Below are 12,658 nucleotides of genomic sequence, written 5' to 3' on the forward strand. Positions count from 1 at the left end.
CTTCCAGTACTATATTGAATAGGAGTGGTGAAAGAGGGCATCCTTGTCTAGTGCTGGATTTCAAAGGGAATGCTTCCAGTTTTTGCCCATTCAGTACGATATTGCCTGTTGGTTTTGTAAATAGCTTTTATTATTTTGAGATACATTTTATTAATTCCGAGTTTATTGAGAGTTTTTAGCCTAAAGGGCTGTTGAATTTTGTCTAAGGCCTGCTCTGCCTCAATTGAGATAATCATGTGGTTTTTGTTTTTGGTTCTGTTTATGTGGTGAATTACGTTTATAGACTTGTGTATGTTGAACCAGCCTTGCATCCCCAGGATGAATCCTACTTGATTATGATGGATAAGCTTTTTGATTTGCTGTTGCAATCGGCTTCCCAGTATTTTATTGAAGGTTTTTGCATCTATGTTCATCATGGATATTGGCCTGAAGTTTTCTTTTCTTGTTGGGTCTCTGCCGGGTTTTGGTATCAGGATGATGTTGGTCTCATAAAATGATTTGGGAAGGATTCCCTCTTTTTGGATTATTTGGAATAGTTTCAGAAGGAATGGTACCAGCTCCTCTTTGTGTGTCTGGTAGAATTCGGCTGTGAACCCATCTGGACCTGGTCTTTTTTTGTGTGGTAGGCTCTTAATTGCTGCCTCGAGTTCAGACCTTGTTATTGGTATATTCATAGTTTCGGCTTCCTCCTGGTTTAGGCTTGGGAGGACACAGGTGTCCAGGAATTTATCCATTGCTTCTGGGTTTACTAGTTTATGTGCATAGAGTTGTTTGTAATATTCTCTGATGGTTTGGATTTCTGTGGAATCTGTGGTGATTTCCCCTTTATCTTTTTTTATTGCATCTATTTGGTTGTTCTCTCTTTTCCTTTTTATCAGTCTGGCTAGTGGTCTATTTTGTTGATCTTTTCAAAAAACCAGCTCTCGGATTTATTGATTTTTTGAAGGGTTTTTCGTGTCTCTATCTCCTTCAGTTCTGCTCTGGTCTTAGTTATTTCTTGCTTTCTGCTAGGTTTTGAATTTTTTTGATCTTGCTCCTCTAGCTCTTTCAATTTTGATGATAGGGTGTCAATTTTGGATCTCTCCACTCTTCTCATATGGGCATTTATTGCTATATATTTTCCTCTGGAGACTGCTTTAAATGTGTCCCAGAGATTCTGGTATGTTGTGTCTTTGTTCTCATTAGTTTTAAAGAACTTCTTTATTTCTGCCTTCATTTCATTGTTTATCCAATCAACATTCAAGAGCCAGTTGTTCAATTTCCATAAAGCTGTGCAGTTCTCAGTTAGTTTCTGGATTCTGAGTTCTAACTTGATTGCACTATGGTGTGAGAGACTGTTAGTTATTATGTCAGTTGTTTTACCTTTGCTGAGGAGTGCTTTACTTCCAATTATGTGGTCAATTTTAGAGTAGGTGTGTTGTGGTGCTGAGAAGAATGTATATTGTGTGGATTTGGGGTGGAGAGTTCTGTAAATGTCTATCAGGTTTGCTTGTTCCAGGTCTGAGTTCAAGCCCTGGATATCCTTGTTAATTTTCTGTCTGGGATCCGTCTAATATTGACAGTGGAGTGTTAAAGTCTCCCACTATTATTGTGTGGGAGTCTCTTTGTAAGTCATAAGAACTTGCCTTATATATCTGGGTGCTCCTGTATTTGGTCCATATATATTTAGGATCATTAGCTCTTCTTGTTGTATCTATCCTTTTACCATTACGTAATGACCTTCTTTGTCTCTGGAGCTTTCTTAACAGGGGTAAGGGTAAATACATTAGGTTCCTCAGAGTCGCTCTTTCTCTCTCTCACTTTCTTTCTTTTTCTTTTTACTCTCTTTCTCTTTTTTCTCTCTTTCTTTCTTTTCTTCCTCTCTCTCTTTCTTGCTTTCCTTCTTTCTTTTTCCTGGTACATGTGCACTTTATTGAATGCCATTGTAGAAAAGCATGTGAGGATAAAGGGCTGATACAGGTCTCAGCTCGGGGACTGGGTGAGGAATGGAAGGTGGAGTACATGGGAAACAGGTGATGGGCAGAGCCCCCTGGCCTGGATGATTCCTCTTGATCTATTGATAGACTTGCAAGATCAGTACTGGGATGATGATCAGCAGAATGGTCATGATGATGCCCAAAATCAGGCCCCAGATGTTCAGGCACTTGGCGGTGGAGGCATAGGCCTGGGCCCTGGTCAGTTCACCAACCATCTTCCTGTCCCTAGACTTCACGGAGTAGGCGAACGCTATGAAGCCCAGGCAGCAGGAGTTTATGAAGAGGGTGTTGAACAGGGACCAGAGGACACCGTTAGGCACAGAGGTCTCTCTGTGGATGTGGATCATGGTGAATGTCGGGGTAGCCGGGTTGTGGGGTGCCCCCAAGGCATCCACCTCATGCTCCTCCTTCAGCATCTCATAGCTGGGGGGATGGTCGGTGTTGGCGGGACTGAAGAAGGTTTGGACAGTGTGGTCCATGCTGTCCAGGGAAGACCAGCCATGGTCAGGTTGCTGAAATAGTTCTCCGAGTCTCTTTCTTTAAAATTTAAGCTGAAGATATAGAAATTGAGAGTGTAACAGTTAGTAGTAGTGACAGAGTCACATTAGTAATCAACTGCTTCAGAAGGTACAAGAGAATGGCATCTTAAGTCCTGGTCTTCCTGTTGGTTTTTGCAACACGTGTAACCTTTGGAAAGCCTGGGTTTTGGAGCTTTTCTAGTTTTGTGAGAATTCTCTTTCTTACAGATACAAGTTCCTTGATTTAAATTTGACGTAGCCCTCAAATTTGAGGGGGTCCTGTTGAGCCTCAGATCCTTGCTAGTGTGCTTCTCAAAGGCAGGAGGTTTTCACTGTGCAAGGAGGAACAACTTATATGTCAGATCAGAATGGAGGCAATTAAGTGACGAAAGGTGTAAGATTACTGTGCCAGGTGAGCGATGAAGTGATGCCCTGTCTGTCTATCTATTTGTCTGTTATCTATCTATCTATCTGGAATCACCAATAGCTGGAAGAAAGAGTGAGATATCTGCCTGGTCAAAGTTGAGAAGATAAACTGGTATTCTGTGATTCACTGAAAAGGGCTTGTCTGGAAACTGAATGACTCTGTGTGAACTTCAGTATCTATGAGTGCTTGATGAACTATAATTCATCTTGGTCAAGACTGTTTGGGCTCTGTATAATAGAAACTCAACTCAAACAAACAATCAAAAAAGGGAAAGAAGAAAAAGAAGAGGAAGAAGAAGGGGTAGGAGAAGGAGAGAAGAGGGAAGGAATGAAGGAAGGAACAAAGTAAGGGAGGGAGGGAAGAAAAGGAAGATAGATCAAGAAATCTTTTGGGAGTCAGTTCAGAAATGGCGGTATCTGTGCTGTCCAACAGAACTTTCTATCATACTAGAACTCTCCTGTATCTGGTGCCATACAGTGCAGTAACCACTAGCCATGCATGGCTGTTAAACACTTGAAATAGGAATCATGTGATTGAGGAGCTGACATTTTAATTTTATTTAGTTTTAGTTAATTCAAATTTAGATCTAAATAGCTACACATGGCTAATGGCTACTGTATTGGACAACCCAAATCTAGATCCCACATTGTGCTGTATCCCACTCTCTTTCGCTGTATCCCACATTGTGCTGTATCCCTCTCTCTCAACAGCTTTTCTTAGCTCATGGATCCATGTCTGAACCAACCGTGTTCATGGAGATTGGGAACTGTACCCAGGTCTGGGTCACATGTCTGACCCCATGAACAAGGTTCACCTTGTCTGAACCACATGCTATGGGTCCCTAGTGGAAAGAGGATTTCTGTATGAGAAGTAGAGGAAAGAGAGGTAGCTGGACTAAAAACTCTGTCCCTCAGAGACCGTCCTCAAGGTGCCACATACCTTGCTGAAGAAGAGAAAGAACGGACGGGGACAGGAAGACCTGACAAATGTTCATGGGGACCCTTGGTGCTAGACACTGTGTTGGATGTTGGGGATGCTAATAAAGAAATCATGTCAACAGCAAGACAGGAAGACTCTCTGCTTGTTCTCAGTCTGATAGAGGAAGCTGACTCCTAAAGAAACAGTCACAAAACAGGGCAAAACATCCCAAAGTGTAGATGAAGGAACACAGCATTATCAGGACAACCAATGTTGTGTAAATTTAGCAAACTGCTGATGTGCTGAGAAGTGATTTCTGTATTACCCCCTCCTTAAAAGAGCATTAAGAAAATTGCTTCAGTTCTCTCCCTTAAAAAAAAAAAAAAAAAAAAAAGGAGGGCTTAAAAAAAATCAGAAAACAAAGTCCAATCTCAGAGAGGGGCCAGAGTCTGGTGGATGGCCAGGCATGAGTTGTCTAAAAATAGAGTGGAGGCTGATTAATGAATGTCTTAAAACAGAGATCAAACCCAGAAGCTGTACCAATGCAGCTGACATGCATTCCTCTGGTGTTTCACACTCCTTTAGAGAATTGCTCAAAACTGGGTTACCCAAGAACTTGGCTCACATGCCTGACGCTCCACTCAGCTAGAGAGGGAGCGATTCTCGGGTAACACTGGCCGAAGGTAGCATGGGGTAGAGGCCTCCAGTCCCCTTGGCCTTCCACCCCAGTTTCAGTTCTGCCTGGGCAGTGCCTCTCCTCATTCCACCAAGCCCTCTGTGGGGTCAGGATGGTCTGCAGCCAGCTTCACTATCTCCCAGAAATCTGCCCTGGACTTGGTTAGCCTAGACCTCTGGGTGTGGGAACCCCAGGCAGCGGGATGTCAGGTTACTGAGGGATGCTTACTGAGTATTAACCCACCTTATTCCTCCAGCAAGCCTGTGAGCTAGATCCCTATCAGCTCCAGTTTACGGATGGGAGAGATGAGGCACCCAGATGTTGATATCTTACACATGGTCACAGAGTTCATAGACGGGGAACTGGGATTTGAACCCAGGAACTTGGTTCCAGAGTCCCCACGCCTGACCACCTCCCACACTGTCCCTCCAGGTATCCTATGGCTAGGCACTGTCCCTATCCTCATTTTACAGGTGAGAAAGAAAATATACAGCTGGTTAAGAGAAACAAATGGCAAGGTGGATGGGGACCTGGAGCCCCAGGTCCTGGTTTGGGTTCTGTACCCAATATGCTCTGTGACCTTGGGATTATCACTCACCCTCTCTGAGCTTCAGTTGTGTCATCTGTGAATCCTTACCTTGCCTGATGGTAGCCATTCCCTTCAGCTTCCAGCACATGCTGGGCTTTGCACTCGCCACTCCACATGCATTATCCCGTTTAATCTTCCAAGTGCACTCTGAGGCTGAGGACACCGGGAACATCTCCCAGGTCACCCACAAAGAGACAGCATTAAGAATTTGCCAAGAATCTCCCAAGTCTGTGTGCTTCCAAAGCCCCTCACTTTCTCTCTATTTGACAATAGGAGGCTTACGTGAGTAACAAGTATAAAAGCCCCAGGGAGATAAAACTGTCCCTTCCACCAGTGAAAGGTGGCTGAATTCTACTGATCAGTCCCAGCATTTCTCTGGGGAGTTGTGGGGTGTGCAGAATGTCAGCAACATAACTTCTGCATCTTCCCCCTCTGCACATGCCAAGACGGGGGCAGTCTCCATGAATGGAAGGTAGAGCAGGGGTCTTTGGGGACAGGTGACCACAGACAGACTGTGGTCACCAAGGCTGATGGAGTAAAGACTGCAGGACCTGCTGGCTTCTGCACACCCCATTCTTACCTCCTCTCCAGAGTTAGATGCATTAAGTCAGGCTGTGATGAAACCTGCAGCCACCACAGAGGTTTACGGCCTCGCTTCCCTGCTGGTTGATAGATGGTTGCTTCTGGCCGTCACCTACCCCACCCTCTGATTTTCTATTTTGAAGCTTCCTCAACTGCAGAGAGAATTCTTTTTGTCTCTTGAGGATACTAAAATTTGGTACAAACAGTCTCTGATAATAAATGCTTTTTTTTTTTTTTTCAAGGGATCAAAAGCTCCCCAGACACTTTCAAAGGGAGCCAGGGTGCTTTGGCTATGTCGTGGTGATAGCCTGGAATGCTGAGTGGTACAGGAGGAAGGGAGTTTGAGGACTCAGATGGGGTGGTTTCCAGGCTCCTCTTGCTGAACAGAGGGCAACTGGAAACAGAGTGTCAGAGGATTGAATTCCAGACCCCAGGGCTAAGGGGTAGGAGAGGTCCTCTGCCTCTCCCCAGTGGAGCTCCTAGGGGAGGCTCCAGCAGCTGTGAGTGGCTCTGCCTGGAGGAAAGTGGCAGCCTGGGGTGTGGTGGGTACATCTGAGGGTAGTAGTTGGTACTCTGGGCAGTTCCAGGCTTGGAGGAGAAGCTCTGAATGCTGAGGGTTGCCATGGCCACTGGCCTGAGTGGGCAGCTTCCAAACAAGGTGAATACCCCTTCCTCTCCTCAGGGTCTCCCCAAACAAGTAAGGAGGCAGCCAGCCAGCTGCCTCCAGCCCCTGGGCAGCCCCAGCTCTCCTCTTGAGCCAAGTCTGGACTGGCTCTAGCCTTCAGCATGGTGTCTTTGTGTGCCATTATTACCCAACCGGCTGGACTCTTGTTAGAGGGGCTAGGGGAGGAAGGCATATGGCACAACCCAGAATATCCTTCTCCTTTTTTTTCATGATGTGGGGTTATGGGCATGAACTTTGAGCCAGGCACACCTGCATCTCAATATTATTATTCTCAGATATGTTTTCCGTCCTCTGTATTTACTCTCGTTTTCTCTGTAACACGTTACCCAACCCTTTAGAGACTTAAAAACAAAAAACAACTCAGGAGTTTGAGGATGCAGTCAGCTATGATTGCACTACCCTGGGCAACAGGGAAACCCCATCGAGAGAGAGAGAGAAAGAGAGAGAGAGACAGAGAGAAAGTCTTAATTAAAAAAAAATCTCACAGTTTCTATGGTGAGGAATTTAAGAGTGGCTTTCCTGGTGGCTACAGGTGTTGCATGAGGCTTTGGTAAACACAGCTGAAGCTGGAGAATCTGCTACCTTGACAGCTCACTTCCCTGGCCATTGATAAGAGGCCTCAGTTCCTCATCACATCAGCCTCCCCATGGGGCTGCTTGGGTATCCTCATGGCATGGTGGCTGGCTTCCCCAAAGTTAGCTATCTAAGAAAGTGATGGAAGCTTCCATGTCTTCTCTGATGTAGCCTCAGAAGTCACACACCCTTGTTTCCACCACATCCTATTGGCTACTTGGGTCTATTACATTACATTGTAACCATTACATTGGTTATATGGTTCCACATCCTATTTGATGTGGGAGGTCACGGCAGGACACGAATCCCAGGGGGAAGGAACACTGAGGAATACCTTGGAGGCTGGCTACCATATTCTTTTTGGGTTTCACTTTTCTCTATCTGGGGATAATAACCATACCTACTTTGCAGTATTATAATGTGGAGTAGTGGTAATAGAAATACCATCAGTCATGGCACTTGGCACAGAATAGACGCTCGACAAATTATGATCTTCCTTCAATAGCCATATAGTGACTGATATTGTTACCTTTCACTGACAGAATAGCCCCTCGGCTACCGCATTGCAAACATTATTCTAGTGCTTTATCCTCATTTGCTTATTTAATTCCCACAACAAACCCCAAGAAGCAGGTTTTATTATCACCTTTGTTTTCCTCACAGAAACAGGTCTGGAAGCTGGTGAGTGTGGAGATAGGACTCAAACACACACAGCCTGACTTCCAAACCCATACTGTTTACCCCTAAGCCCAAGAGGCCCCTCCTCTGAGAAGCCTTTTTGGAAGCATCTTTTATTACAAGCCTAATTAATGGCTTCCTTCTCCCTGCTTTGTAGATCCAGGTGGACATGAACTGGCATAGGAACATCTGGCTTGCCCACTTCCTCACTGTGTGACCCTGGACACATTTCTTCCCTCTCTGATCCTAAGATTCCTTGTCTATGAAATAGGGACACGAATCACACCCCAGGGCTGTTGAGAGGATGGAATGAGAGCCCATGAAATCACCAGTCAAGTGGAGATGCCCAAGAAAGTCACTCTGTGTTTGCAATGACCTGACCTTTTCTTGATCTTTGTTTTGTTTTGTTTTGGTTTTGAGACAGGTTCTCACCAGGTTGCCCAGGCTGCTCTTGAACTCCTGGGCTAAGTGATCCTTTTGCCTCAGCCTCCCGAGTGCCTGGGACTGAAGGCATGCACCACTGTACCCAGCCCCTTTCTTCCACCTTGTTCCTTTCAGTGTAACAAAAGTGGTACTGGTTGCCTTTGGGCGCTCAGTGATAGGATCCAGTAATAAAGACTCTCAGTCATGCCTAAGCCTAGCACCTGCAACTTGACCTTGGATCAAACTGATTGGCCTGGACAAGTGGCTGAGTTTAGGGGAGGGGAGAAGGAGACCCTGCACCCCAAGATTCTAGTTGGTGGGTGGTGGTTCCAAAACTGAGCATAAGAACAAGGAGGAGACAGGAGGTGGGGTCCTGAAAGCCCTGTGTGTGACCCTCTTTCTGTTTAGGTCTTTGCCCACTTCATGGACTATGACTCAGGCACCTTATCAGAGTCATTTCTATCTCAGTGCTTCACTGGCACACCTTGATCTACAGTAAGCACTTATGTGGGACGTCACTTGGGTGACAAGCACTTACATAAGATGTCATACAGGTGATGGGCATTCATATAGGATGACATGGAGGTGGTGAGCACACACTTATGTAGGATGGCACATGGGTAATGGGCACTTACATAGTATGTCACATAGGTGGTGAGCACTTATATAGGATGTCACATGGGTGGTGAGCACTTACATAGGATGGCACATTGGTGGTGGGCACTTACATAGGATGGCACATTACAGATGGATATTTACACCGGATGGCACATTAGTGATGAGTCCTTGCATAGGATGGCACATTGGTGATGGGCACTTATGTAGGATGGCACGTTGCTGGTGATCACTTACATAGGATGGCACATTGGTGATGGGCACTTATGTAGGATGGCACATTGCTGGTGAGCACTTACATAGGATGGCACATTGGTGATGGGCACTTATGTAGGATGGCATGTTGTTGATGGGCACTGATGTAGGATGGCACATTGGTGATGGACACTTACATACGATGGCACATTGTGGTGAGCCCTTGCATAGAATGGCATGTTGGTGATGGGCACTTATGTGGGATGGCACATTGATGGTGGGCACTTACATAGGCTGGCACACAGGTAATGAGCCCTTACATAGCATGCCATGCACTTGGAGTCAGGCAGAAAAGTGCCTCTAACCTCAGTTTCCAGATCAGCCAAATGAAGAGTTTAAGGTACACCAACCTGGCACTGGGCAGTCATGAGCATTCAGTGAGACAGTGCTTATGTAGCACCATGCTGGGCCCTAGATAGCATTCAGTAGATGTTAACTCTAATAATAGCAATGATGGCCATCATTAAATGAGCCACTGGATTCTGCTCAGTGGTGAGGAAGCAAGGGGGAGACTCTGGCAGCCTTAGTCTTGCCACTCTCCTCCTTCTCTTTCTTCTTCCCTAGGATCCTGAATACAAAGTGTCCCTTTCTTTGGTTGGAAAGCCAGTTGCTCCAGGCCTCACAAGGGCAGCCAGGCCCCAGGCCTCCCAGCAGGAATCCTCCTGGTAGACAAGGCCTTGCTGTGACCTTTCACCCTTTGGCCTGTGGGTGAAGGACCATTAACCAAACTGCCTTCCCTAGTCTTTTGTGGAGGAGAGTCCTTTGTCCAGCTGTCCTCTAAAAATAAAACATGTGGAGTGATGGCTGATGGCTTCTATCCCACACTACATCTGAGTGCTGTGCCACCATCTTTGTTTGACCAGCCTTTTATCATTTATAAAATTCTTTCAGTGTGCAATCTCAGGTCTCCTGAGAGGTTATATTTCTTGCCCAAGGTCACTCAGCTGGCAAGTGGCCGAGACAGGACTGGCTCATGGGTCTTCCAATTCTCTAACTTATCTCCATCCACTCTCCCAGGCTGCCATGCAAGAGATAGAAGGGGGTTGGGGTGGGTTGGAGGGACCAGTTAGATTTGCCCCATGTTTGCCGCATATTCCTTAACTAGGTAGGATTTCTAGAAAAAAACAAGGGGAAGAGAGTTACTATTTATACTTATCGAACTCTGGTGTGGCTTGTGTCCCCCCAACCCAAAATCTCATCTTGAATTGTAATAATCCCAGGTGGTGGGACCACATATAGATAATATGTGGGGGTGGCTCCCCCCATACTATTCTTGTGATAGGGGGTGAGTTCTCATGAGACCTGATGGTTTTAAAAGGGGCCTTTCTCCACTCGCTCTGCCTTTCTCCTTACCGCTCCCATGTGAAGAAAGACATGTTTGCTTCCCCTTCCACCATGATTGTAAGTTTCCTGAGGCCTCCGCACCTGTGCAGAACTGTGTGTTGGGGTCCGGCACGTCTGCTGGGGGGACCACCGACCTGCAGGAGTCCCCAAGACCGCCAACGTAGATGTCTCGTTCAACCTGAGGGAGAGAGTGCGCGGAAGTGAAAGAAAATAGAAAAGCGGAGTCTTGAGGGCTGGCTTAGGCTATGTCCAAGCAGCAATTTTATTTTTGCAATATGTTTCCTTATATACTTTTCTGAAGTCAAAGTTGTTTACACCAGATCAACATACTTAAATTACAGTAAGCAAGTTATGCCCACTAAGTTATGCCCAGTAAGTAAGTTAATCCCATTAAGTAGGTTACGCCCAATAAGTAGGTTACTTTCAGTAATTAGGTTACGCCCAATAGATCAATGTAAGTAAGTTACAGTCATGCCCAGTAAGCTATGGGAAGTAAGTTACAGTTACACCCAGTAAGTTACGGTAAGTAAGTTACCAAGTGTAAATACTTAATATTTTACAATGAAGGTAACAAGGGTCCAAAATGAACACAATCAAGCAATAAACCATAAGAAGCCGAAAGTGAACACATTGCCTCCCAAGTCCTCATATCCATAAAGTAAGGTCTGTTAATTATTTAGAATAACATAGTCCCTCTCTCCGTTCCTGCTTTCCCTCAGCTCGACTCCCCCAACCAGGGATCTGTGTCTGGGCTCAAGCTCACCTTATGGTGAGGCCCATTTCCCAGGGGCCTCACATGGGAGTGATCCCCACAGATTCCCTCAACTGTGAGTCAATTAAACCTCTTTTCTTTATAAATTACCCAGTCTTGGGTATGTCCTTATAGCAGCGTGAGAATGGACTTATACAATCACCTTCTTTTGCCAGACACTTTATGTAAGTTTTCACATTAGTTAAAACGTAGTCTTCATTGGAAAACCTTGAGATGGGTGTTCTTACTGTTTGCAGATGAAGAAATAGAGAGAGAGACCAAGGAATGTACCCAAAGTCACACAGATGTTGAGTCCAAGAGCAGGGATGTGTACTTTGATCTGGCATTCAGAGGCCCATCCTGTGGTGGGGTCCTGCATTCACAGCAACTCAGAACAACTTGATTGCAGGCCTGGAATTACAAGTTTTTCCAAACAGCACGGTGGACAGGGTTTTGGGAGTTGTGTAATGTGTGGGTTTGAGGAGAGCTCAGGCTTTGGAGGCCAGCAGACTTGGACTCCAATCCTGGCTCTATGGCTCCATAGCTGCGAGCCTTGAGCAAACCACGGAACACTGTGTGCAAAATGAGGGAAATGTCCTCTGGCCTGCAGGATCGGTAATCGTGGATATAAACTGTGTTCAAGAAATAGCAACTCTGCACCGGGCATGGTAGCACATGCCTGTAGTTCCAGCTACTTGGGAGACTGAGGCAGGAGGATCACTTAAGGCTGGGAATTTGAATCTAGTCTGGGCAACCTAGTGAGACCCTGTATTTCCACTAAAAAAAAAAAGCACTATATTATAAAAGGAAATAGTAGCCCTCTTTCTAGGAGATTGGGAGAGAAAGCAGAATGGCACAGAGAACTGCTTTGCTTTTTCTCTACTTCTTTGTCTCCATCTCTCTTACTCACCCTCATTCTAATGCAAATAGAACAAACTACCTTACAGGGCTTCAGTAACAGGCTCCATTGTACTCAGAGGGCTATAGGGTTTTTTATTGTGAGTCACAAACTCAGCACTACCTGCACAGGGACATGGATTGAAGGAGAAGTACCTGCCCCTCTATGTCTAGAGGCAGAACACTTAACCCTGAAGGCCTACCATGGAAACTTGTGAAATTGGATGCAATGCCACAGGCATAATCTGATTCAACAAACATTTTATGATCACTTAGTACGAGCCAGGGAAATCCTGACCGATAATCCTGTATCAGTCAGGATTAGGTTCAGTTGCAAGTAATAGAGGCCCCAAGTAACAGCAACTTAAATAAGATGTCAATTTGTTTCTCTCTCCCATAAAACCTCAGAGGCAGGTGGTCCAAGATTGGTGTGAGGCTCTGCTCTGGGAAGCAGTATGGACCTGGACTCCTTCTGTCTTGTTGGTCCACCATGCGTGTCTCCATTCCCAATGTCACCTCATGGTCTAAGGTGGCAGGTGCAGCTCCAGCCATTGTGCCCATCACCAAAAGACAGGTGGAAGAGATAACAAAGAGAGGCAGAATGTGCACCACGTTCGCTTAGTGAAGATTCCCGGAAGCTGCCGCTTGACGCTTATGCCTCAATGCCATTGGCCACTGGATCACACTTGGCAGCATGGAGAAGTTGGTGGTCCTATGCCACTAAATACTGGGGCCTCTGTTGCTAGGAGAA

At 45.7% G+C, this 12,658-nt stretch overlaps 1 pseudogene across 1 annotated transcript; it reads right to left on the reverse strand.

Moving 5' to 3' along the window:
* Window positions 1-1,642: 1,642 nt before the first annotated feature.
* On the reverse strand, window positions 1,643-5,796 carry LOC128932287 (interferon-induced transmembrane protein 3 pseudogene; annotated as a pseudogene). Its single transcript, XR_013536290.1, has 2 exons — window positions 5,685-5,796; window positions 1,643-2,527 (listed from the first exon to the last, which is right to left on the reverse strand). The product of XR_013536290.1 is annotated as an interferon-induced transmembrane protein 3 pseudogene (transcript).
* Window positions 5,797-12,658: the final 6,862 nt, after the last annotated feature.

This window comes from Callithrix jacchus, chromosome 5, assembly GCF_049354715.1.
Source record: "Callithrix jacchus isolate 240 chromosome 5, calJac240_pri, whole genome shotgun sequence".
NCBI classification, from domain to species: Eukaryota; Metazoa; Chordata; class Mammalia; order Primates; family Cebidae; genus Callithrix; species Callithrix jacchus.